The sequence below is a fragment of the Camelus dromedarius genome, chromosome 3 (assembly GCF_036321535.1).
Source record: "Camelus dromedarius isolate mCamDro1 chromosome 3, mCamDro1.pat, whole genome shotgun sequence".
In the NCBI taxonomy this organism is placed as follows: domain Eukaryota; kingdom Metazoa; phylum Chordata; class Mammalia; order Artiodactyla; family Camelidae; genus Camelus; species Camelus dromedarius.
In genome coordinates, this window is record NC_087438.1 from 46,004,219 (window position 1) to 46,031,893 (window position 27,675).

General features: G+C 40.2%; 1 long non-coding RNA gene and 1 other non-coding gene across 2 annotated transcripts in view; one reads left to right on the forward strand and one right to left on the reverse strand.

The window, feature by feature from the left end:
* The window catches only part of LOC135319739 (uncharacterized), a 362,830-nt gene that overhangs the window by 301,464 nt on the left and 33,691 nt on the right, over positions 1 to 27,675 (reverse strand). The gene's annotated exons all lie outside the window — the stretch shown is intronic.
* Positions 16,105 to 16,211, forward strand: LOC116152417 (U6 spliceosomal RNA). Its single transcript, XR_004136048.1, has one exon. It is a non-coding gene; the product is annotated as a U6 spliceosomal RNA (small nuclear RNA).

A 27,675-nucleotide genomic window follows, 5' to 3' on the forward strand; every position in this document is an offset into this window, starting at 1 on the left:
AGGTTGAACCATACAAAAAGCTGTTTTGTAGATCAACATTTGTCAGCTATCAGTAATTTAATATGGTTCAATTTAATATTTATCTAATTCCCATGTGGAGATCTTGGGTTATGTTAATTACTCACAGTGAAATCAGGTTAAGTAAATATTTAGTGCCTCTTACTTTATTTTATATGGATAAAATTTCTAGAAGGAGAATTTGCAGATAAGCACATTTTTAAGGTTCCTCAAATATTTTTCTGTATTGCCCTTCAGGAAATTTTTACCAATCTACATTCCCATAGCAGTGTTTGTCACACGTTTTTTACTGCACTCCAAATGCAAAAAGCTCCTTAGAGTTTCTTTGTAACACATAGTAGTCTTTACAAACTGTCATTTTTTCTTCTTATAACTGTCTCACCAGACTATTTGCAAATAATTTATCTCACAAGAATTGTTGGTGTCAAGGAAAAAGATTTCCCTCTCCAGATAGATCAAAATTGGAAATCAACTCTGAGAAGTCTAGAAGGAGAAAGACAGGTTCTGGGCCAAAGTAAATACTGCAATGGGTAGAAGAGAGGGAATTTGAAATTTCAGAGTTAAGTTCAGAATTCACAAGGTTAGAGTCTAGACAAGTGACAAAAAGCCACCAGTTCAGACTGGAACAGGATGAAGCTCAAGAGTATGACAGCCTTATCAACAAAACAAAAAGGCTGCCTACTGAATGGGAGAAGATATTTATAAATGACATATCCAATAAGAGGTTAATATGAAAAATATACAAAGAACTAATACAACTCAACAAAAAAACTGATTTAAAAATGGATAGAGGATCAGAATAGACATTTTTCCAGAGAAGACATACAGATGGCCAACAAGCACATGGAAAGATACTCAACATCACTAATCATCAGAGAAATGCAAATCAAAGACACAACGAGATATCACCTCACACCTGTCAGAATGGCTGTTGTCAAAAAGACAACAAATAACAAGTATTGGCAAGGACGTGAAGAGGGAACCCTCGTGCATTGCTGGTAGGAATGTAAATTGGTGCAGCCAGTATGGTATACCAAGTCCTAAAAAAATTAAAAACCGAACTAGCATATGATCCAGCAATTCCACTCCTGGGCATTTATCCAAAGAAAACAAAAATACTAATTCAACAAGATATATGCACCTCAATGTTCATGGCAGCATTATTTATAATAGCCAAGATACGGATGCAACTCAAGTCCCATCAAGAGATGAATCGATAATGAGAGAGAGAGAGAGAGAGAGAGAGGGAGGGAGGGAGAGAGAGAGAGAGAGAGAGAGAGAAAATGTGTAATGGAATATTACCCAGCCATAAAAAAGAGTGAAATCTTGTCATTTGTGACAACATGCATGGTATTATGCTAAGTGAAATAAGTCATAGAAAGATAAATAATGTGTGATTTCACTTATATCTGAAATCTAAAAAAAAAAAATGAACAAATATAACCAATCAGAAACAGAGTTATAGATGCAGAGGACAGATTGTTGCCAGAGGGGAAGGGTGAGGAGAGGAAAGAAATAGTTGAGGGAAATTAAGAGATACAAAATTTCAGTTGCAAAATAAATGAGTCATTCATATGAAATGTACAGTATGGGGAATATAGTCAATAACTATATAATATCTCTGCATGGTGATATATCGTAACCAGACTTAACATGATGATCATTTTGAAATGTATATAAACATCAAATCACTATATTGCATACCAGGAACTAACACAGTGCTGCAGGTCAATCATAAATTAACACTGTGTATATTACATATGAAAGTTGTTAAGAAAGTAAACCCTAAGAGTTCTCATTACAAGGGAGAAAATTTTTTCTATTTCTTTAAATTTGTGACTCTGTGAGATGACAAATGGTCACGAAATTACTGTGATAAACATTTTATGTTGTATGTAAGTCAAATCATTATGCTGTACATCTTAAACTTATATAGTGTTGTGTGTCAATTATATCTCAATAAAACTGGAAGGGAAAAAAGAAGAAAAGAAAGAGTAAGATTGCCTTTAAATGAGAATGCCTGGATGTCTTTGGTGTCTGGCTGTGGCCAGTTATGTCTCTGTCTCTGCCAGAGTAACACTACATCCCAGTCAGCATTCATTTTACTACAGAGACCTGATATGTCAGTTGTTGGAGAATCGATGGTGACACAGTACTGAGCAGTGGGTAAAGTCTAGGGGACCAGAAATTATTTTTTTTTAAATGAGAGGCAGATCATTTAGAGGATGCACCCTAAGGGGGATTTCTACTCACGCCTTTTAAACAAGCAGCAAATCACTCACTTGTTCATATAAAGATCCTTGCAAGGGTAGTAAGTAAATCCTTGGCCATCGTGGTCATCTCCCCTAAAGGAGAGGTCAAGGGCCTCATACAACCCAATACAGCCAGGGGCTGCTGAGACCTCTGTTAAGGGACTGAAAGAGTGGCTTTGTTCTCCAGAAAAAAACTGAAAGAAAAGGCTGAAATCCTCTAGCCAAAGTGACCCCAGGCCAACTAAAACATTAAGCTGAACAAAAATATGAAGACATTTCAAGGCGAGACTCCACAGTGAGCAATTGCAAAAGCTTCTTTGAGTCATGGCAAGTCCCTGTTTCCCAGTAAAAATCTAGACCCTCCAAGTTTGCCTGGCTGGGGACTTCTCTAGGAGCAGAACAGAGCTCTCCTGGAGCCTTTCAAAGACCTTTTCACAGACTGCCATGTCCTCATCCATAGCAAGTACACCACCAGCAGAGATGCTTAAACCAGTAAACCAGTTTGGTCCTGCTCCTGAATGCACCCAGATCTAATTTTCCTTCTCCAAGTTCATTGGCTATGAAGTCATTCAGCTGCAATAATTTAGTTTCACATTATCACCAGCAACTAGGTTTTATACTTGTCAAAGATTAATGAATTGTTTTTGAGCTATGGGCCAGGATTTGAAACTGACCCTAGTACCTGTGCAGTTTTCCCTCCCTTTCAGCCTCTCAGATTCCTGTCCTTCCAGAACGTCATGGAACAATCAGCAATAAAACAGGTCAGAGACAGAAAATGGGCCCTGAAGCTTGTATGTTTCAGAAAAGGTCAAGAAACTCAGCCTTCCTTTCTCTCAGAGGGTTCCTCCTTCTACTTCTGATTCAGAAGTCATGCATGCAGAACTAATACATATACCACATAGAACTCCTCAATTGTATATAATAACTGTTCCTTTCATACTTTCTCTTCATGTAGAAGTTTAAACCAGCTGTTCTTGTATTCTTTCCATAAATACTACTTTGGGCATCTGATGTATCTCCAAAGGTAACTTTTCCCCATCGCCATCATTGGATCCATGTACATTAATATTACTTCCTCTCTACAGTCAATATTACAGAACTTCATCTGAGATGAGCTTTAGGGGGTTAGACTTCCTGGAAAAAAACTGCTTTATGTCTTAGAGAGCATCAGTGGGCTAGTATCTATTTTCTGAAGGTACTGAAGGTACTAACTTCTGGTCCCCTAGACTTTACCCACTGCCCAATATTGTGTCACCATTGATTTTGTGACAGCTAGTGTATCAGGTCTCTGTAGTAACATGAATGCTGACTGGGATGTAGGCTTACTCTGGCAGAGACAGAGGCACCACTGGCCACAGGCAGACACCAAAGACATCCAAGCATTCTCACTGACAAATCTTCCTTCACCTATTCTTAAATGTTACATCTCAGAACCCATACTAAGCCTCCCAAATACTTCTAATGAGTTTGAAGCAGAATTATATCTTAAGTATTTATTATATTTTGTATTTATGTTTAGCCTGTTTACATAGTTCTGTGGTGATTTTTACATGGTAGAGCTTAACCAGGTTTGTATTCTTTTCCAAATAAACTCTTAGAATCAAATTTTGAAATTCCATGGCAAATGGGTAGATCACAGTTTTTCCACTTTAGAGGACAAGCAATTGGTTTTATTTAAAATTATTTGTCCACTTCCAACCAAGAGAGCTCCTACCAGACCCTAGACACTGACAGATGACTATAAAGCATGGACAAAAAATACAAACAAAAATCAAATATCCAAAGGTGCTAGGGAGTAAACTCAAGCAGTCAAATTTGTGACAGAAGCTGAGATTTCCTAGAAGGGATTGGTACAGATGAGTTAACAATGTGTATGCCTTCTGCCTGAAGGCAGGCTGAAGTCAGTGTCACTCAGGGTGAGTAAATCTTTGATAGAAAAATCAAGTATCTTTGGAAAAAAGCACCAAAGAACAAAATTTATGGCAACAACAGCTACTTAAAAGTAAACAGAAAGTTCCAACAAGGAGTGATCTAGAGAGGGAGAGCCCCAAATTTTGTACATACACTCATCCCAAGTATCTGGATGACCCTTGAATTATATATACATGCATATGATAGACTCCAAGCACATCAGCAAAGACAAAATAAAAACCTAAGATTTGAGCTACTATACAAGAGACAGAGAGTATGCAGTTTGAGTCACCAAATTAATTGCATGCTAAAGTAAAACATCAACAATCTTCAGAAGAAATAATAAAATTCAGAATATCTACAACCAATCATTCACAATGTCCAGGGTATAATTCAAAAATTCTAACCATATAAAGAAACTATCCTTAACTAAATAAATGAAAATATTATCACAATGAATGAAAAGGCAGGAAATCTCCACTGAGAAGTAAAAACTACTGAAAAAAAAGACTAGAGAAAAGGAGTAGAGAACTAAATAGAAATACTACAACTTAAAAATACCATAAGTAAATTTAAAAATTCACTGAATGTGCTTAATAGTAGGACAGAAAATTCAGAAGAAACAGTCAGTAAGCTTGAAGACAGATAAATAGAAATGATCCAAACTAAAAGAAAGGTAACAAAAAGATTGGGGAAAATGAGACAGAGCCTCATGAACTTACAGACCTAAAGAATAATAATAAAAGGTCTGACATATACAATTACACATAACATCTATAAGTGGAATTTAATCAGGAAAAGAGAAAGAGAATAGGCATTAAAAATATTTAAGGCTATAATGGCTGAAACTCTTCCGAATTGGTATGACTTAACTTTACAGATCTAAGAAGCTCAGTGAACTCCAAACAGGAAAACTATGCCCAATTTCATTATAGTCCCATAGCTGAAAGCCAAACCAGAGATAAAGAGACAACTTTGAAAGGAGTCAGATAAAAACACTTTACACACAGGGGAATCATGATTCAAACTGACTTTTCATTGAAAATTACAGAAGCCAGAAGAGAGTATAAACAAAGAAACAAACAAAAAACCCTCATTAATCCAAAATTCAGTGTCTAGTGAAAGTATTTTTTAAAAATAAAGACAAAGATATTTTTCATATAAAATAAAACTGAGAGAATTTATTGTCAGCTGATCTGTACTATAAGAAAAGCTAAAGGAAAATCTTCAACTTTACAAAAAGGAATAAAAAAAATCAAACATAGTTTATATCTGCTTAAATATCTAAGTAAATATAAAAGAACCTTTTCTCTTTATTTCTTTGAAATTCACAAGCATTTACAGAAAACATATAACATCATCTCATGTGTCATAATGTAAATTGGTGACACAAGTAATAATTATAGCACAAAGGATAGGAAGATAGGAAGGCAGTAAACGGACCCACACAGTTGTGAGGGTTCTACATTTTACATGAATTGGTAGAATATTTACTCTAAGTTATAGACTGAAAATTTAAGTACAGACATAACTTGTTTTATTGTCCTTCAGTTTATTGTGCTTCACAGACATTGTGCTTTTTAAAAATTGAAGACTTGTGACAACCCTGCATAGATCAAGTTCATTGGCGCCATTTTTCCAACAGCATTTGCTCCCTTCATGTCTCTGTGTCACATTTTGGTAATTCTCTCAAAATTTCAAACTTTTTCATTATCATTATATCTGTTACTGTGATCTTTGATCAGTGATCTTTCATGTTATTCTTACAAAAAGATTACAACTTGATGAAGGCTCAGATGATGGTTAGCATTTTTTTAGCAATCTTATCTTTAATTAAAGTATGTATGTTGTTTTCTTAGACATAATGTTGTTACAGTTAGTATAAACGTAAATTTTATATGCCCTGAGAAACCAAAATTCACATGAGTTTCTTTATTGTAATATTTGCTTTATTGCAGCAGCCTGGAACCAAACCTACCATATCTCCATGGTATGCCTGTATGTGTATTATAATCTCTAGAATAACCACCGAAAACAATATAAAGAGGTATAATCTGAAAATACAATAGATAATTACAAACATTTTTAAGGCAATTCAAATACTACAAAAGAAGAAAACAAAGAAAAGAGAAACAACAACAAAACAAAAAATAATAAATTGGTAGAACTTAATCCAACCATATCAATAATTTCACTGTTTTCAGACTAAATAGAGATGGTCAGAATGAAAAAAAACTGAGATCTAGTGATTAGAGATGTAGTTTAAATATAAAGAAGCCAAGAAACGAAGGAGAATCTGTCCAAACCATAAAATCAAAATAAAAGAAAAATGAAAATTAGATTTATGAAGAAAACTTGACAAATTCCCACAAAAGTCCACATTTGAGAAAAGTCTCTGTCAGCTTTTTGAACTTTATCATTCAGAAAAGAGTACACAATTCACTGATTTTAGCCAGACACCAAGATAATTTTCTACACTCACTCTACCTCCATTAACATTTAATTATTCCACGAGGAAGTGGGCCATCACTAGTCTTATTTCCTTCCTTCTAATTCCTCTTTGAGCAAACGTGCTCCTCCTCTTCTCCCCAAGTCTAATCATCAGGCAAGGTCTGTGCATCCATTTTCTTATACACATTATCAAAAATTCTTGACCCCAGCACCAACTCTTTACTTACACACTACAATTTTAGTTGAATCGTGAGAGGAGGTAAGAAAGGTGGTCTTGGATTGACTTCTATTTTCGAACTAAATTATATCAAGTGATATAATTTATATCAAGTGATAAATTATATCAAGTGATATAATTTCATTTTCATGATCTATTTTACTGTTTTCTAGATAGCTGGAAGCTTAACATCCTCTAATTGACAATCATCTTGCCCTCTGCCCACACAGTTAATTGAAAGGAGTGCTCACTGAGTTCTCCTCTGCTGAAACAAGTCATGTCCTCAAGGTGATGCCAGTGTGGCCTAACAGCCTTTCTGTTACTAGGACAGTGAGTTGGGTATGGCAATCAAAATGCAAAAGTCAACCTAAAAAATTACTAGGGATAGAACCTAAATTGTTCGGGGCTTGAATAAATCTCCAGCAAGGGGAATAGTTGATTTGAAGGATTGTTCCCTTAGAACTAATGTTATGGTAAATTACAATCTAAGGAGACACTAAAACCTTAAAATGTCAGATGCAGCATATAAGATTCATTATATGGGAGGCATAAATACTGAATTACGCTAATATCACTGTGCAGAGTTACAAGCCCAGAGCTGTTTGAAGCACAATGGTTGAATGAAATTTCTCCTCTTTTGTTTTGGAAAGATGAGCTAAGAATGTGTTGAGGGATGAGACTGGTTTGATAACCATGGTGGCCTTATAAAAGTCCAACGTGGGGAAAAAGAATCAAATAGTGAAGGGTGGTAAAAGTCAAAATATAAAATCCCCACTTTTTCCCTTCTTGGTCTCTTTCTGTCTCTTTCTCTGTCTTTCTCACACTTCATTTCCTGTGCCCTCCCACTGATCCTACTTCTCAGGAGTAAACTATATTAACAGTTTCTTGGGTAGCCTTCCAGAAATTTCTCTGCATGTGTGTGTTATCAAAACTCTCTCTTGCCTTTTAAAGATAAACTTTAGAAACATCATTTTAGATTTATAGAAAAGTTACAGAGAATTCCTGTATGCCCTTCATCTAGGTACCCCTAACTGTTAAGATTTTACATAATCATGGTACATTTATCCCAACTAAGAAATAAACATTGATTGCTTACTATTAACTGAACTACAGACTTCATTCAAATTTCACTCATTTTTCTAAGGTCCTTTTACTGTTCCTAGAGTCCACTCAGGATCTACACTGCATTAAGTCGTCGTCCCTCCCTAATCTTCTCTCCTGTATTTTCTTGGTCTTTCCTTTTTTTTCTTTTTTGATATTACCTAGACAGTTTTGAGGAGTATTGGTCAGATATTTTACAGAATGTCTCTCAATCTGGATTTGTCTGGTGTTTTTCTGATGATCACATTGGTGTTATGGGTTTGGGAGAAGAACAGCACAGAGCTGAAGCGCCCTCCTCATCACATTACATCAGGGGTTCACACTATCAACACAGCTTATCGCTCGTGATATGAATGTTGACCACGTGGCTAAGCTACTGTCCACCAGTTTTCTCCTCTGTCAAGTCAGTATTTTTCCCTTTCCATACTCCATCCTTAGGAAGCAGGTCACTAAGTCCGGCCCACACTCAAGGCAAAGAGAATTAAGCTCCACTCCCTGAGGGGTTGATATCTACATATAGTATTTGGAATTCTTCTGAAGAGAAAAGTATTTCCTTCCTTCCTTATTTATTTACTTCTATCAGTATGGACTCGTATGTTTACTTTATACCTTGGGATACAGTGTGATACTACGCCACTCTTCTTAATATAAATAAAATAACTTTATGTGAACAGTTCTGATCCTTTTTAAATCACATAATCCATTCTTTCCATATGAGCTTAAATAGATCTATTCTAACTATCTTATAATATTGTAAAGCTGTTTTATATTTTACTTATTTAGTCCCATTTTGTAAGATATTTAAGTTGGTTTAATTTTCATTCTTATTCAAACAATGCTCAGTGAAATACCTGCGTATACCTTTGTGAATTGCAGATCTATATCAATAAGAAAATTCCTAAAGATGGAATTGCTGAGTCAAATGTATGCACATTTTTCCAATGTGACAGATATTGCCCAATTGTTTTCCAAAAGAGATGCAGCAATTGATACTCACGATGGGCTTTCATTAGGTCACTGCACTTGTAGCAGGGGATCCATTTTCTTTTTGTAATTGGGGACGCGCGGCCACCTTTCCTAATTACTGCAGGATGCTGTCTTTGTGCTTCTTGCTATATACACATCAGCCTGTGGCAGTGGGACCTGAGTTTTAGTCTTTAGATGTTGATATGTTCTGATGGGCAAGAAATCTACAGATTGAAGCCAGAGAAATAATGGGAGAAATAACTTGAGGCTTGCTGCAACATGGCAACAGAAAATTAAAAAAGAGAAAAATGATCAAGATGGGAGGGTAGGGGTGGGAAATGCAACAAAACAAAACAATATAAAACAAAAACAGAGGAAGAGAGAAATAAAATTTCCAAAGAGACTGTAGTTAATCGGCACCAGGACCTAACAATTTGGAGAAACTGACCAGGGTCTGTTCCTGAGAAAAACTGTTTCAAGAGTTTTGTGACATATAATGCCAAGAAAATGGAATAACCAGCTCTGAATATAGGGCTAAACCCAGGTGTCATCTTTAATATTCACCTAAAGAGGCATAAGGTACCAGCCATTGTTGGTTTTCTCGGGGACCAGCAATTAAAAGAGACGGTGATTTTAAAAAGGGAAAATTAAAATCAAAAGTCTGGGCTTGTTTTATGCAAGAGATAGCTGAATTCTAAACTGAGGTATTTTGTTTTATTTTGGTTTTTTTCCTCCCCTCTAGTGGCCTCTCCTTAGGATTTCTTTCACCATAAATCTTTTGGCAGACACGATGCCTGTCTGCCATGGCAGATGCTGCCTGTGAGACAGGTTTGACGTGACCTGCACATCACATATGAGAGAGGATCGCCTTCTTTTACTTCTTGGGATGCACCCGTGAATTAGGACTATAGCACAGGGTATAGTGCTATATAGAGTGCTTGAAGCCTCTTCCTGGAAGTTTTCCCATCACTTTTGCTACAAGTAGAGTCCCCAAACCCTGTCCCTCACACCCATAGCACAACAGATATTAATGCATTTAAAACAGCTGCCTCTTTCCTAGTCACATGATGGATCTGCTGAGTCATCTGGGGTTGGGTGGGGTTGAGTCACTAAGAAGCATATGAGGTTAAGGCACTCATCTTTTTAATAAAGATACAGAATCCCCACATCTCTTAAACAGGCATTAGACTTGGAAGCCATTCATTTTCATTATCCTCTCTCCCTATAGGAAAAACTCAAGAACACAGTTTATGTACTTAAAACAATAAGCTGAATCACTGTTGCTATTTAACATCTTATTCATTAGAAAATGTTCATTCCTTGTCACTGTGCCTGCAGCCAAGGCAGCAAAGGAAACAATTATTTTAAAAACAGAAGAAATAAATTTAATAATATCAACTTGAAAACCAATTTAAAATTAAAACAATGCCCTACACATTCTTTCTGGACAGCTCCACCTCATCCCGAGAGACCAGTAGGTACATGACATCCTACACTCTGTCTGCAAAACGTGGATCAGGGGGAAAGAGGAGATCAAATAACATCCTTGCACCAAGTAGCTTGGTCTCTCCAGTTTGCAGCTACCACATAATAAGTTTGCGACCCACGGATTTTGCGGGCTGTTTCTCTGTGACCTAAGGAGTCACAATGACAACTCCAAAGACTACACTAATTAATTCCTTTTGAAAATAAAAGAGGGAGAGGCTGCTGCGGGCAGACATTAGGACCTGCGCTATTTGCATTACCCTATTTTAAGAAAAGCACTAGCTCTCTGGCCCAGGTACCAGCAATTATTGACCCCCAACTTCAGAAACTCATTTGCAATGAGCTTTCCGTACCAATTTGGATGGGAAACATACTATCGTTTCTCCTCTCCGCGAGGCTATCAAGAAACACACTTCAAAAATTCCCAAGGGACACATAATCATTCTTTCAAAAATAGCAATTTGGCTGTAGTAGGCTTCTGCCCATTCAGCTAAGCAGGTCTGTGAATGGTAATGGAGACAGCTAATGCCTTCAGATTTCCTGGGGGTGGGGGGAACTTACCACTGGGTGTAATTAGCACGAAATAGCAGAGAAAGACAACTTGTGGAGGCCAAACTGAAAATACACTGACAAAGAAGTCTAAAGGGTGTTCATCGAGTCCTTTGGGAGTGAGGGTCGGGAGGGGGTGGATGATTTTCTAGCATTAAGATTGTGTAAGTCTGCCAGCATCATAAATAAGCAGGACTCTACAAGGGCCTCTGGAAGGAGAGAGGGAGATCCCATAAGAAAACTGACAGATGCTACTTTATTTCTATGACCTTCTTTTAACCTACTAGTCTTTCTTCTCAGTCAATATAACTGGTATCTCCTCATTCCCCCCACAGCAACCACCACAAAAGGATTCTTGATTATCAGACACTGGATTGTCTCACCCGCTAAAACGTGGCAGAAGTGACTGTTACAGGAACAGTGCAAAAGCCCACAGCACAGCTCTCCTCCTGCGGGGCTGCGGCTGCGGGAAAAGCAGACCAAAGCCAATGAGGGCCACCTGGGAGAGGAGGTGGAGGCTTTGCCACTCACCAGTATCTGGTTACACCTAGTCTCCAGGCTTCCCCCATAGGCCCCGCCCCTGAATTCTCCCAGGAAGCCCTCCAACTTTCACTGCTGCCTTCAGACCCTCGTTCTCCCATCTCTCCGGGACTGCCAGGGGTGCCCTTCTAACACCATCCTCATCTCATTTGAACTCATTCCTCAAGGACTCACTGCTTCCCAGTTTGTAGGCCTTTTCCTCTCAGCCCACAGGGAGCTCCTGCTTCCCTGAATTCTTATAGTTCTTGCATTCTGCATAATAATAGTAATTTTTATGTATGTATGTGTTGAGTCTCACTGTGTGCGAGGACCCATGTTAAGCAGTTCATATAGGTGATCTTATCTAATCTTCACAGCTATCCCAACCTATCTTTCATTAGAGGAAGCTGTGGTTACAGGGCCAGTAAGTGGCAGGGATGGGATTTCAACCCAGATCGGTCATCAGGAAAGCCCACGTTCTTCCCCATATTCCATACTCCGTTCTTTGGGCTACTCACAATAGACTTGCATTGTTTCCTTTTCATTTTATAGTTTATATAGTTTATTCTATGTTCTTGTGCCTCATTTGCACAAGGATGTCGACTCCCCTGGAGAATGGGGATCATGTGTTATATTTGTCTAGTACGAGGCTGGGCACTTAGTAGGTGCCTAATATTTGTGAACGGATGTAGCATGAATGGATATGCATGTTTCTTCAAAGTTCTCAAAGGCTTTATAAGAACGATCCTGCTTGACTGTGGTGGGTGCAGAGAGAAAGGCAGAGGGGTGGTGATGTGTGGAAAGAGCCCATCAGAGTCAATACATCATCTTGCTCTGGTTCAGTACAGTTCAAGTGACCCCTGTGTAACAGGTGAGGCCATGTGAAGCCTGGTACAGATGCAGTGTCAGAGAAATTCCCAGGAGATGTACCACCTCTGCCACAAAAGTAGAATGACTGTGGCAATCATTATTCCTGAGGTTTCCCTGAGGAGCCAAGACCCCTTCAGCCAATCGATCGGCTCCAGGACAGAACTTCTGTGGCCCACTGGGCTCCCTTGCTAAATGGCTTAGTCAGAGCATTGGGAACCAGTGCCAAATGGAAGCCTTTCTGATTGACCTGCTATTAGGAGGCCATTGCATTATAAACCTTCAAAGTTTGAACCATGAAATAATTTCAAATGCAGTGTCAAGAGAAGAGTTCCAACATGTAATAGATAAAATTTCAAAGATGCATAAAAATTAAAGGAAGGGTCAACTCATTTGAATGGCACACAAATTTAATATTAGTGTCACTGTCTAATGGAAAACCTCAGGATCCAAGGGGGTTCATATCAGTACTGTCATTGCCCTTCATGAAACCTCAACCAGATGACTTCACCTTGCTGTGTCTCAGTCTCCCCACCTGCACGATGAAGAACACAATTTCATTCTCCAACCACCTTCGAGATGCCATCTGAGAGCATCTGATTGCCTGAGCTTCCTTTCTCAAGTCTCATGTAAATATACACCATGTTTCTAAAAACCTCTCTGCATACACACATTTGTTACAAAATTTGTTACTCAGAAGTTTCTATCAGGGCAATCAGCCCATTTAAAAAAAAAAAAAAAAGGCATGGGAGGAAAGAATTATTTTCAGAGTTGGAGAAAACAAAGCCAGAAACAGTACAGAAACAGTTTCTGAATAAACAATCTGCTGCTTATCTATTAAGCCATGTTACTTTCCTTTAAGAAAAGAGCACTTAAAAGAGTAAGCTCTACCTCAGTTCTCATCAAGGAGACCAATACCTTTGTAGTGACATGAATTGGCTTGAGAAAATCCTTTCTTCTCACAAATGACTGATATTTTAATGTCAATTAAAAATTAGGAAAATACGTGATGCATTTTTTAATTGGACAAAATACTAGGAAAGCAGAATCCAAGACTCAGTGAAGAATGGAAAAACTCACGGTTCTCACAGAATCTTTACCCCCAGCCCACTAGGCCAGGGCTTCTTTACATTTTCAATTCTCACGTCTGCTTCTCAAGGGTCCTCTTCCTCCTTTCCTATGACTGACTGCATTCTCTCCTGGCCACCTCTAGAAGCCAACTCCTTCATCCCTTCCCCTTTCTTTGCTTGTTGCATCTAACATCGCGGGCTGGGACACAAGATACCCAAGCCTGTTAAAACCAGGAATAAAGTTACAGAGCTGGAGGGGACTTGGGCTGCCCCCTCGAGGAACGGCATCAGCCTGCATCACCTGCTGCTTACTTGGTCAGAGGCGGGAGAAGTGGTCAGATTTCTCTCTTTCAGAAAATGGAAACTTTGTTCCACTTAGAAGGCAACATCATTTAGGTATCCGTCTTGGCTTTGGGAGAACCCTCCTGATACCGTATACTAGTTAACTCTTCCTCCATGGGGACTGTCGTTAAAATGCTACGCGGGGACAGGTAATGAATAAAGCCCCCTTCCTGAGAGGCACCTCTGGTAAGATCCTTCATCAGACAGACACTGTGACCAAGCAGCAGTGACCGGTCTAGCCCTACATATAGAAATAACAGAAAGCAGGGATGGGAATCTGAGCTTGGTCCAGTTGTAATCTAATCTTTGGGGCTTTGATAGTAAATGTGATAAAGTCCTTTGGAGACTACACTGGGTGTTAGGGAGCAAAATGGTTTCTTCTTCAAAGCAGCAGCTAGGAAGGAAGGATCCTAGGCTATATCCTGAAAGGTTATACCCTACAGGACTAAATCATAGTCATCAAAATCTCTATCTTAGAAATGAATTATTAATTGTAATTGTTACACCAAGACCCTCATTTGTATCAGTTCTTCAAACCTTGCCCGTGGGTTACATCCTCCAGGAAGCTTTCCATCAACCCCGCCCCACCAGTCAGATGCCACTCCTGAGCCCCAGTCCCCGGTCCCAGCACCGACTTCCTGCACACGCTGTGCTGTAACGATGGGCTTCTCCTCACCTGGGGCCTCCAGCTCCACGAGGACAAGGCTTATATTTTTCTGCTCACAACTTTAGCACCAAAAATTGTGCCTTGTGCAGAGTGCACGTTCACTCTATGTTTTAATGAATGAATGCATCTTTGTATCTTCCATAATATAGTTCCTCCCTCCACCGAAGAGCTAATCATGGTTCACTCTCACAAGCCTGCAGAAGGTAGGGCATCGTGACCTCACTATAAGACAAGCCAAAAGCACTAGAAGAGGTCGTACTGAGCAGAGTCCAAAGAGGCTGTCCTCAGCACAATGTCATGGAGGTTTCCCCTTTTCGTGAGAATGAGTGAAGCCTCCCACAGTCACGTGATATTTTCTCAGCTTCCCACTGGCCCAGGCTGACCCTGGATCGGGAGATGACATATGACCTTGAAAGCACATCCTCCTTTGTTGTGGGGCCCAAAGGAGACAGGGTTGGACTGTGGGCAGGTCTGGCCTTCAAAGCCTGGGAGGAGATTGATGTTCTGTAATGTGGCTCAAAGGACAATGTGAGCTGTTTCTGAGCACAGGGCAAGTGAGACCTCAGCCCCCTTGGGACCCACACAGGAATTCAAGGTCTGCACGGTGAAGTTATCTTATATCTTTCCTGAGCTCTTAATTCAATTTTCAGTAGGGGGAGAAAAAAAAAAAAAAAAAAAGAACAGCTGGCATCTTCCATTGAGGGCTCTGAATAAAACCGGAAATACTCTGTGCTGATGGGGGCAGGGGTAAGAGGATCTGCTGAACTCTAATGATTCCTTAAACACACAGGCCACAGAGCCACAGGAAAAGCCATCTAGGAAGGTATATTTTTATTAGGCCTTCTTTTAAAGACTTAGAAGATTTTTTTTAAACCACATGAATTCTGTTTTTAACTTGCATAAAAGCCTGCAGTTAATTTTTATGAGCAGATTTCAAATCCCTGAAAAACAGGTTTGGTAAAAATCTCTGACAAGACTTGAACTACAAGGTTTAGAGAGACCTTAAGGGAAAAAAAAAAGGACATTTTTATTTCCTTTGTATATTTTCCCTAAAAAGCTGGGTCATATTTTTCATAAATAATATTTAAAGGACAGAAAATCTTGCTTAACAACCCAATTCCAATCCTCCCATGGAAAATGCCAAAAAATGAGTAAATTTCTGAATTTAATGGGTGGGTACAAACCATCAGAACCAATCACTTCCAGATTAAGAGTTTTCTTGGTTTCTTTTTTTAAAAATATATATTCTTGAGGGGAGGGTATAGCTCAGTGGCAGAGTGCATGCCTAGCATGCATGAGGTCCTAGGTTCAATCCACAGTACCTCCATTAAAGATAAATAAATAAAAACCTAATTACCAACCTGCTCCGGAAAAAAAAAAATCAATAAAAAATTTCAAGTTAATTTTTTTAAAAATCTTATTTATTTTAAAGATAAATTGATAGCAAATATTCAAGAGTTTTCTTGGTTTCTAATGTCATGTTGAAAAAAATTCCATAAAGCACAGCATAACTCCTGCCCCCTACCCTATCCCTAAAATTACTTCAACAGATTGAGAATTTTTTGTTTATATTCCTCAAATTGAAATGGCCAACTGGAACTTCCTCATGCATCTGCCTGGGCCCTGACCTGGTCTACACCTACCCATGGAAGTCAGCTAAAGCAAACACATATTAAACAGTTTTTTTCTATGCTTATTTCAGCAGCACATATACTAAAATTGAAACAATACAGAGAAAATTAGCATGGTCCCTATGCAAGGATGACATGCAAATTTATGAAACGTTCCATATTTTTATTAGCAGATACAAACTACTATATGTAACATACATAAACAACAAGGTCCTACTGTATACTGTAGGGAACTATATTCAATACCTTGTAATAACTTATAATTAAAAAGAGTATGAAAAAGAGTATGTATATATATGACTGAATCACTATGCTGTACACCAGAAACCAATACAACACTGTAAGTCAACTATGAATTGGAAAAAAAAAAGTAACCAAAAATGGAAACTTGAAAAAAATATATTTTTTCTAATTTAGCCATATATCTGATTAGTATCCTTAGTTTCAATAACTTAACAAATTCTAATATTCCCCCTAAATCTATGGTTTGATTGAAGTTTGTGGGGTGATCAAATGTTCCTCTTCACAGGTCCTTGTGTTATTAACACATTATTAAAAAGACGAGTCCTAGGACCTGAAGGCAGATGATTTTTTTCCTCTCATTATTTCCTTAGTCTAAACCCTAAAGAATGGAAGGCCAGAATGTGGAGTCCTGGTTACTTTTGAAGAGCGAGTCCAGCATATACATATTTCTGCATGCCCTTCTCACTACCAAGACCAGCAGACAGCTGTGTTCAAGAGCAAAACCACAGGCTCAGAGCCAGGACACAGTGTCTGCCTCACAGCACTAGACACAGGTCGCCAGGAAGTGCCCAGTGCTTACATCCAGCCAGAAACTGAGGCTCAGGCTCCCCTCTGTCTCCTCCAGACTCTTCCATCCTCAAGCCTCTTCTTCCTACATTTGCCCACCTTCTCCACCCTGGAAGCCCAGCCCTCAAACAGGTTGTATCCGGAAACTGCTTCGCTTGTGGCCAGGATGCAGAATTATCTTAAACACCCTAACCCTCCAACAACAGGGATCAGTGGTTTCACTTTACATCCACACTGAGGTGTGAGGACCAGATGTAAGTAGGTTTTTAATCACATTAGTCCCAGAGTGGCAGGAGGATTGATTTTAGGATTTGGGAAGAAGAAGTTATTGTTAAGTATCTTGGAGGAATCAAGGTTGGGAGCAGGAAGTGAAGGTTGACCCAAATGAAGGACTGTCCTAGCTTCTACTGGACCAACCATGTACAACTGCAGACAAGCATGTGTGGGTGAGTTACCAGCTTCCTCCACAGCAGAGTCTGAAAGGATAGCTCAAGAAGAGAGAGTTAAGCAACTGCGGAAAGGGCAGTGATGTTCCTCCTGCCAGCCTCATTGGAGGAAGTGACGACTCCAGATGTGTACACAAGCTCCTTTTCAAACACACACACATACACACACACACAAATCCTATTTACACATTTTGCAAGATTTCCTCCTTTGACAATAGCTGATTGTATTAGAATCCTGGATTCCGAAAATCTCTGATATACTCTATCCACCTTTTTCATTGGACAGATGGAAATACATGAGGTCTAGAGAGATAAAGTGACTTTCCCCAAATTATTAAAGTTTTCTGCTCTCCTCAGGGGATAATACAACAACAAACAATAATCGATGTGACTTGGGGCAGGGAGGCCAGTGTAATGTAGTGTGACTGGATGTCTGCCAACTGTGTGATCTCAAGTAATTTTGTTCATTTCCCTGAACCTCAGTTTCCTCATTTTGAACAGCTGAGATAATAATAGCACGTGTACCTCAGAGGGTAGGCAAAGAATTAAATGCAAAAACATATTTTAAACAGTGAGCATAGTGCTTGGTACCTAGTAAGTATCATCAAAACATTTCTATAACTATTACTGATTTTAGGATTTGGGAAGAAGGAGATTATTGTCAACCATCTAGAGGAATCGAGGTTGGATGCAGGAAATAAAGGTTGATCCAATAAAGGATCACTTGTTATTATTATCTCTGCTGATAGCATAATAGTCTATGGAACTTTGAAGTCAGGAGCCAATGTAACTTAACAATAGTGATGGTATTATTATAACAACAATATGACTAGAATCCCTCGAGTATGTGTCTGGGCACTTTACTAATTGCTTTAAATACATTATTTCATTCCAGTCCTCCCAGTTCTATAGATAAGGAAACTGTCCCTGAAAGAAACTTAACATTTTTCTCAAAAGCTGGTAAATGATGCTCCCAGGACATGAACTAGGTCCCTTGGACCCCAGAATGCATGCTGTTATTTTGAATTATGATTAACCATCTATAGATTAAGGAGAAATAGAGAAAAGGAAAATGTTTGAATTCATAAGTGAGGTCTTTTTCCCTTTTCCCAAGTAAAACAGATAAAAGGCTGCATTTAGAGCAGAATGAGCCAATATCAATCACTTCTCTTAACCACGGCAGACTTTTATAATAAATGTTTTGGCTGAGTGTGAGGTCACTCAATGTCGGTTCAATACCCCGTTAACAGGGAGCTATATGCCAATTCTGCCATCTTGAGATTTATCTCTGATGTACACTAAAATTGGTTGGTTTCTACTGATTGAGCATTTGAGATACAAAAGCTTGACAACTGGTAGCTATTTATTTGATATGTCCCAGTATCCATCAAACTTGGAGCCACGTTATCTGCTGTTTGAATGTGTCTTGAAGCTTCCCAAATCTGGCTTCCATAATTGTGTGGAACACGTCACTTGTTTGGAAAACAGTGGTAAATTGGGGCTACTCTTTTTCCACCTTTGGGTATTCAGAGATTTTATTTAGGCAAGCTGTGAACCAGGTTCATTCTACCCACCCCATCCCTAGGGATAAGGTCAGACCTGGGGCGTGGGTGAGACACTTCTAGAGGGTGCTCAAAGCCCTACTCAAAAAGTTTTATCTTCAGTCAAAAGGCCCACATGTTGCAAAATACTGAAAGGAGGGTGCCTTAAATTGTGAAATCTTCTGTGAGGGATCTCATTTTTCTGGAACTCCCTGACATCTGAGCCCTCGTGCTGCTGGAAGGGTTCCAAGAGCACCATAAAATTAGGGCTTGTCCTGTCTGAACTGAGTCCAGATCATTTCAAAGTGACTCAAGGCAGGGAAATAAATATTGAACCTAGTTAAATGTTGCTTGAGATTATGCTTGGCACTGGGTGTCCGGTCACTGATTTACTCTTAGGTTACACGGGTTATTTTTGAGCTCAGATGGCTACACCAGGGTGGAATCATTCAATGGCAGCAATTATTTGCAAGCACAGTTGCATTTCTGACACATTTGGTGGAATGCAGATGTAAAGATTTATAGGACGGTACTGGGTGGGGGGAGAGATGTGAAAGGCCTGGTTTCATGCTACTTTATTAAACTCTAGATCACATTATTTGCCCCCATTCTTTTTCTCCTTTTCCTTACCTTTCTCGAATAAACTCTTTCTTGCCACTTCTTTCCTGCCTTTCATCTCCCTTCCCTTTTTTTAGGAAATAACTTATGAATGAACAGTCAGAAATCAGGATCAAAGAGCTATAATGATCTGTAGCTCACCCTACCCCTTTAAACTGCCAAAAATATGTGGAAGGAGATATTTGGAAAAGAAATGTTTCAAGTGGCCAGTTGTGGGTTTAATGAACAGACTTTGAGGCCAAAATCTCCCATGGCACACCTGCACTCTGTATAGCCACTCCCCTGCTTGAATAGGCCTGAGGCATTTTCACTTTGGGACGGATGCTGGGTTTGGTACATCAGTGCCACAAGATGGAATTCACAGGCACTCTCAGCCCTCTGCCTCTCCTCCCTTCAGCAAGAGGAGAACACTCCCCAAGACTGAGTCTGATCTTGCTGTGTGATCTCAGGCTCTGGCTGCTGCATCCAGTCCCAGCCCAGCCCAGCCCATCGGAGAGTTTTCTGCTAAGAGCCACCGTTGGAGCCAGACAGACCCACAGGGGACTCCTGATTGGCACTATGCCAACTGCTGACCTTGGACAACTGACCTAACACTCTCTAAGCTCAGTTTCCTTATCCATAAAATGAGGTTGATGAAAGCTCCTACCTTACAGGGCTGTTGTGAAGATGCCATGGGGTAAGGCACACGCAGTGTAAAGTGTTCAGTTCAGCACCTGGTATATAGTAACAAGAAGCGGTAGGAATTATAACAGTTCTCTAAATGTCAAACCGCCTTTCTTTCTGAAAGGTCTGCAGACTCTGGGCACAGATGTAACCTCAGCCCCCAGGCTCAACAGACCTCAGCGCACCAGTGAAGGCAGCTCAGAGGCATGGCAGAGGTGAAAGACAGGGGTCAACTAGGCAGGGACACTCTTACAAGGACGCGCACCTGTTCCAGAGAGGAGGGCTCTGTCTCTGACAGGTTTCTACACTGGCTCAGCCAAGTGCAGAGTCCTGACCAACACGATTGAAAGCACAGGGCTTTTTAATTTGCCTATCTTTGGAAAAACTAGACATAAGACAATAGAGTATAGATTAAATTCTATTAGGGCAAAAATCAATAAGATCCACAAACTTTTGGTCAATTAATCTTTGACAAAGGAGGCAAGAACATACAATGAAGTAAAGACAGTCTCTTCAGCAAATGGTGTTGGGAAAACTGGACAGCAGCATGTAAATCAATGAAGTTATAACACTCCCTCACATCATACACAAAAATAAACTCAAAATGGCTTAAAGACTTAAACATAAAACAGGACACTGTAAGCCTCTTAGAAGAAAACATAGGCAAAACATTCTCTGACATAAATCTCAGCAATGTTCTCCTAGGGCAGTCTACCCAAGAAATAGAAATAAAAGCAAAAATAAACAAATGGGACCTAATTAAACTTCGAAGCTTTTGCACAGCAAAGGAAACCATAAGCAAAATGAAAGACAATCTACAGAGTGGGAGAATATATTTGCAAAAGATGAGACTGTCAAGGGTTTAATATCCAGAATATATAAACAGCTCATACAACTTAATAAGGAAAAAAACAAACAACTCAATCCAAAAATGGGCAGAAAACCTAAACAAGCAATTCTCCAATGAAGACATACAAATGGCCAATAGGCACATGAAAAAATGCTCAATATCACTAATTCTCAGAGAAATGCAAATCAAAACTATAAGAAGTCATCACTTCACACCAGTCAGAATGGCCATCATTCAAAAATCCACCAACAATAAATGCTGGAGAGACTGTGGAGAAAAGGGAATACTCCTACATTGCTGGTGAGAATGTAGTTTGGTGCAGCTATTGTGGAAAACAGTATGGAGGTTCCTCAAAAAACTAAAAACAGATTTACCATATGATCCAGCAATTCCACTCTTGGGCATATATCCAGAAGGAACTCTAATTCAAAAAGATATATGCACTCCGAAGTTCATAGAAGCACTATTTACAATAGCCAAGACACAGAAACAACCTAAATGTCCATCAACAGATGATTGGATAAATAAGATGTGGTATATTTATACAATGGAATACTACTTAGCTGTAAAAAAAAAAAAGAATAAATAATGTCATTTGCAGCAACATGGATGGACCTGGAGATCGTCATTTTAAGTGAAGTAAGACAGAAAGAGAAAGAAAAATATCATATATCACTTACATGTGGAATCTAAAAAAAAAAGACAAACTTATTTACAAAACAGAAACAGACTCACAGACACAAAAAACAAACTTACGGTTACCAGGGGGGAAAGGGGTGGGAAGGGATAAATTGGGGGTTTGAGATTTGCAGATACTAACTAATATATATAAAATAGATAAACAACAAGTTCATATTGTATAGCACAAGGAACTATATTCAATATCTTGTAGTAACTTATGGTGAAGAGTATGAAAATGAATATATGTATGTTCATGTATGACTGATGCATAACGCTATACACCAGAAATTGACACATTGTAAACTGACTATACTTCAATAAAAATATATGTATAATAAAATAAAATAAATCAATAAGAAATATCTGTTTGACAAAGCTCCAGATTTAGACTGTCTTCTCTCAAGAACTATTTGATCCCACTGAAGTCCAGGAGTCACACTTGGCATGTGTAAAAGATTGTATGTTTTCCAGGGCACCTCCCTAGACCTTACGTTACTTCAGCCTCCCCAAAACCTTTCAAGGGAGGCATTATTGTCTCCACTTTACACATAAGAAGCTGCTGCTCAGAGAGTTTTAAGTCAAGTCCAGGGTAACTCAGCTAATACCTGGCTGAACTCTGTTTTCTTTTTTCTTTCTTTTTAAAGACCCAGGTTTTTGTTTTGTTTTGTTTTAGCTCTCTTATTGATTTTTTTAAATTCTTTTTTTTGTTTTTGTTTTTGTTTCGGGGAGCTGGGTAATTAGGTTTATTTAATTATTTATTTTCTAATGCAGGTACTGGGGATTGAACCCAGGAACTTGTGCATGCTAAGCAAATTCTCTACCACTGAGCTATACCCTTCCAGCTGAGTTATTTCTTGATCCCAGCGTTGCTTGCATTACACTGTTCAGCTTTCTCTACCTACTGAGAATGGGTCTTCACAACCCCTCCACACTCACAGACCCAATCTGGCTCTGATGAGGAACATGTCCATTGTGTAGGCTCTGAAGAGGGGCTCAGCTGAAGCAGGGCATGCAGAATCTGTGGTTTTAAAATCTACTCATGAATAGGTACCAAATACTGAAGGACTTTCTGGAAAGAAACAGAATCCAAGAATTTCTGGGGGGCTCTATACTCAGGAGCTTTAGGAATCAGACTGGACATGAGGGGTGCTTTATTTTGTGAGCCAGCTGAATATAAATACCATGGTAAATTTAATGATAATGTGTCCCGAAGATCTCAGATAGTATAGTCTCACCAAAGGCACAAATGAATGGAGATTTTACAGAGAGGCATTGAGTGCTTCCAGCTACAAGGAATTAATTCTGTCCCTCCAAACACAACATTTTCAGGGGGTCCCCAGAGCCCCTCTCTTTGCTAAGTGGGGGAAGAAAGACCTGAATCTTCAGCCACAAAGAGAGGCAAATGGATCCAAAGATGATGGTTTCACCCTCCCCTCTTCCCACTGCCTGGAAAACAAAGAGGGACAACGATGAAAGTCCTGGTAACCATGCAGGGATGATGCAGCAGGGAAAGTGTGATTTAAACCACCGCTATGAAAGGATTATTTCAAAATGTCCCACATAGCCCTTTCCCATCCCGTCCTGCAGCTGTGGGGATGGAGGTGGAGCTTCCGGAGATCAGCTCCTTGACTCTGTGACTGGGGTAGCCCAGTGACCTGGCCTTGATTGAACATCAGCTGCCCTGGGGAGCCAGAGAGACTGTCTTATTTAGGGTGTGTCCCAGAGGGATTTTCTTGCCTCATTTTTAGTCCCGAGTAAAAAAAGGTGGTTTCCTATGCAGAAAACATGGCCCTGCCTTCCACATGGTGAGAGAACACTCAGCAAACGCCCTCACGGAGCTCACTTAACTGATGGGGCTCTCCGTAAGCAGCCACTGGACTAGTGCTGAGGCCAACTGGACCATGTCCAGTGACGTCCGTAGATCCTGAGATTTGGTTTCATTAATCTCTGGAGACAAATCAGCTGGGCACTTCCTGGCAGTGTTTAAACCACCATGGCGGGTTTGATTAGGAAGCTGCTCGCACTCCAAGTCCAGAGGTCACCTAGGGAGGGTCTTGGCTTCTGCCAAAGGAAGGAAGATCCCAGGGCTGCTCTGAAGGTGACCCCACCAGAACAGAGCAAGGCCTCTGCTGTCAAGCCCCTCACTCTCTCCAACCAGGGTGCGGCCTCCTGCTGCCACGAAGACACAGCTCTCTACCACAACCAGAGACCGCCAAGGGACTAGAGACAGGGCTGGGTGGCTGCCATAGGGGCCTCCCTTCCAAGAAACTTGACACACTTCTCCCCACAGGTGCCCCACCTCCTTCTGCTGAGATGCAGTGAGATGGTAAAGATCAGGAGCTGAAAGTCAGGCTGCCAAGTTTTGAATCCCAGCTCTATCCACAAACCATGTGATCATGAGCAAGTCACTTAACCTCTCTGAGCTTCAAGCTCCTCTTCCACTAAAGGGGGTAATAAAAGCTCCACCCAGCATCATGAGGTTGTTGTGGGATTGAGCTGCATGATCGGAGTACAGATTTAGAACAGTGCCTGACTCTGAGTAAACGTGAAGTTGCATACAATTGGATTTTCCTCTTCCCGGGCCCTAGGCCCCCCATCTTCCCCTCTCCCCGAGACTCCACCCTGTCTGCCCCGCCGGGGCAGTGCTTGTGCTCCAGACCACTCCTCCCTTTACCCTGTGAAACCTGCTGTTGGCTGCCATATAAGAAAGGGTCCGCCATCCACAAATCCACACCACGCTGAACGCGTTGTCCTAACAGGATCATTGGTATTCCACGATAGGACAAACTTCAGCTACAAGGTACAAATACCTAGGAGGGAATCTTCGATATTATTGGTCTGCAGGTGGAAAATGATTTTTGCATCCTGCAGGAGAATTAAAGAGGAAGCAGCAGACCAGGGCCTTGTTACCTAGACATCGATTTGAGGACAAGAAGAGGATATATGACAGGTTTTATAAGTAGAGTCGAGGACAGAAGAGATGATACCACAAAGTTCTTTATGGAAAAAATAAGGTTGAAGGGGACTTGGTATCCCCAGATGGAGGCCAAGATGTGGACACCCTGCTTACAGCCCTCACAAACCCAGTGCTACCAGGCCCCTGGCTAGCCCATGGGCCTAAGGCCTCCGGAGTCCTTGGTGAAGGATGACTGACATAAACCTTCACTTCCTTGTGCTCATCACATATCCAAGGGTACAGGCAACTGAGAGACACCTTGATAAGTCAGTTTTCTGGGACCAACTCAGCCACATCAATGTGGCTGTCTCTCCTCACCCCACCCCTTACATCTCCTCACACTTTCACACACACACACCCCTTGTCTGGTTTCGACAAAATGAGACTACACACAACACAGACTCTAAGGACCACAAGACGACAAGTGATGGGGGCTGGGAGCAATCATATGTGCCCAAAAATAAGATTCCTCACCAAGGCCCCAGCTCCTGTGCTCTCAGCAAACCATCTGTAGTCTTGCAGGGGAATGGTGACAATTCCACTCTTTTCTACCTCATCCTCAGGCCACCACAAGCCTGTGGCTGGCCACATGGTGGCAAAAAGTTCTGCTGGTCAGAAGGGAATGCAGTGGAAAGATGGAAGTCAGGCACCCCCCCTACCACCACCAACCCAGACGGGACATTATCCTCTGGCAATCGATTAAAGGGGCTTCTCTGCGGCCAGGGGTGCCCTTGCCCACTGCCCCCTCCCCACGATGAGGTCACCCACGGACGGCTCCGATTCCTGGAGAAAGGGCCTTGGCTTGTTTCAACCAACTTCAGGCAGCACAAAGCCCAGCCCATCTCTGCACAGCTCTGAGCATTTAACAAATGCTTTTAATGATGATGGTGCAACGCTCTCAGCCTAGATCTGTCAGGGTCCCTAAGGCATGAAATGGTCCCCTGAGAAACATATATTATCTGAAGCTTCCCCTTTTGCTTAATTATATTGTACTAATTATTTTTTTAACCACAGGATTTCTCTTCCCCCCAGTCTTCCACCCAACCCCGGCTTCACTGTGGGTTGGATTTACATAAAAGACCAGCACTTTATAATTGTGATGATTGATCACCCAAGTTTCCTTGGGTTCAGATTGTTTCCTAATGTGGGTCATTTTTCATCATAAAGAGTCAGCTGATAATGATGTCATTTCCAGTGCTTGAATTTCGAGGCAGTGGCCACGTATCACAGAGTTTAAACGACTGTCCACAGGGCAGCAGAATCGTGTTGTTATCAGTTTAAAGCAGTTGCTGCTTTACTCCTGGGGACAAAACAAGAACTGGGGCCTCCCAGAACTCATCAAACAAGAGCAGGATGCCAGGAATACAAATCTGTATCGGGGGCTGGAGGGCTGGGGGCTGGGAGAGGGGAGGCAGTGGAGCAAACCTGGTTTTGTGTGAAGCGGTGTAGCAAGCATCAGATAAAAACGACCAAGTGATACCTGACGGAAAATAAGCCACACTGCTGATCACTGGCTACCCTGAACGTGCTCTCCCACAATGGTTTAACTGTGATTCCACAGCAAGATTAACAAGGGAGAACTGAAGTCACTCGTGAAGAGGAGCTTTGGACTAAAACCCATCTACCAGGCTAGCCAAAAAACGTGCCTCCCATTGAGTGAGTGGGGCCTGGAATATGACCTCAATTTGGGGGTGTGAAACATGGATATGAAATGACATGATGCTGTATATGTGTGTAAGACAAAGAGCTGCATCATTAGAATCCCAAAGCTTGCAGGTCCTAAATCACCGCGGCCCCAGATGTCCCCTTTTCCACTGTTTGCCTCCAGTCATCTTCCCACGGGGTGCTGCCTCCTGGAACCCCTCTAAATGTCCCGCAGATGTTAACAGTTTGGAGTGTGAGCTGAGCCCTACCTTCCATGGCCTTTCTCATTCAACCCAACCTGTTTTCCCTCTTCTCCAGAAAACTGTCCAACTCAAAGAAAAACTATAAGAAAAGTACAATGATTAGGTCACCTAGATTCACCAGTTGTTCATACTGTCCCAAATCTGCTTTCTCTATATATACACATGGATATACATATTTTTATTTAACCATTTAGAATTTGTTACGTTAGCTTTATGACATCATGACATGTTCACCCCTACATACTTCAGGGTGTATCTCAAAAGAGCAAAAACATTCTCTTCATTTCCACAATACGATTATCTTATTCAAAAAACGTAACATAGATACACTACAATTATCTAGTATGTAGTTCTTATTTAAGTTCTCCAATTGTCCCTATAAAGTCTTAAGAAGCTGATTTAAATGTGTGTATATATTTAAATTCTATATGTACATATAGAGATAAAGATAAAGCTATATAGATAGAGATGTATCTCCAGGATTTGATCAAGGACTTCATATTGCATTTCTTTGACATGTCTCTTTACTTTGGTCTCCGTTCTTGCTTTGTTATGGTTTGATTTCTTTTTTTGTTTTGTGACACTGGGTTGGTCTTAGCAGTATCAGTACAGACTTGCTATTTTTTTCAAAAAAAATTTATTTCTTTATATAATGGAGATATGTCAGGAGGACATGGGATCTACCTTGCAGGAATCTTCACCAGGAAAACTGGCATAAATTGAACATAAAAATGGTTAGTAATAGAAATGACTATAACAATTGGTGGGAGGCTAAATATCCTGTGATATGAAAAAAGTAAAAATGGGAAGGAGAAAGGAAAGCTCTTCTTTCCGAAGAATACCAACTAATACATGAGGAAGGAATTTAGAAAATTACCATTTCATAGCCATCAGAGTAATAATTCAGACAAGAACCATCACATCCCAGTCCATTTTTATATCTCCCCTCTCCTATAGTGAGAACTCAAGTTCCCAAAAGCCCAGTATTTTTATCCATTTGTTGGGTCCTACAATACACAAAATTGTTTCAAGATTGCTACACAATTACCACTACCAACACCTTATGTAAAGTCCAAGATATTTCTGCAATTTAATTTTTTCTTAGAAAAAAATCACATTGGGAGTACACAGTCAGAATACTGTGTTCAAAAGTGACT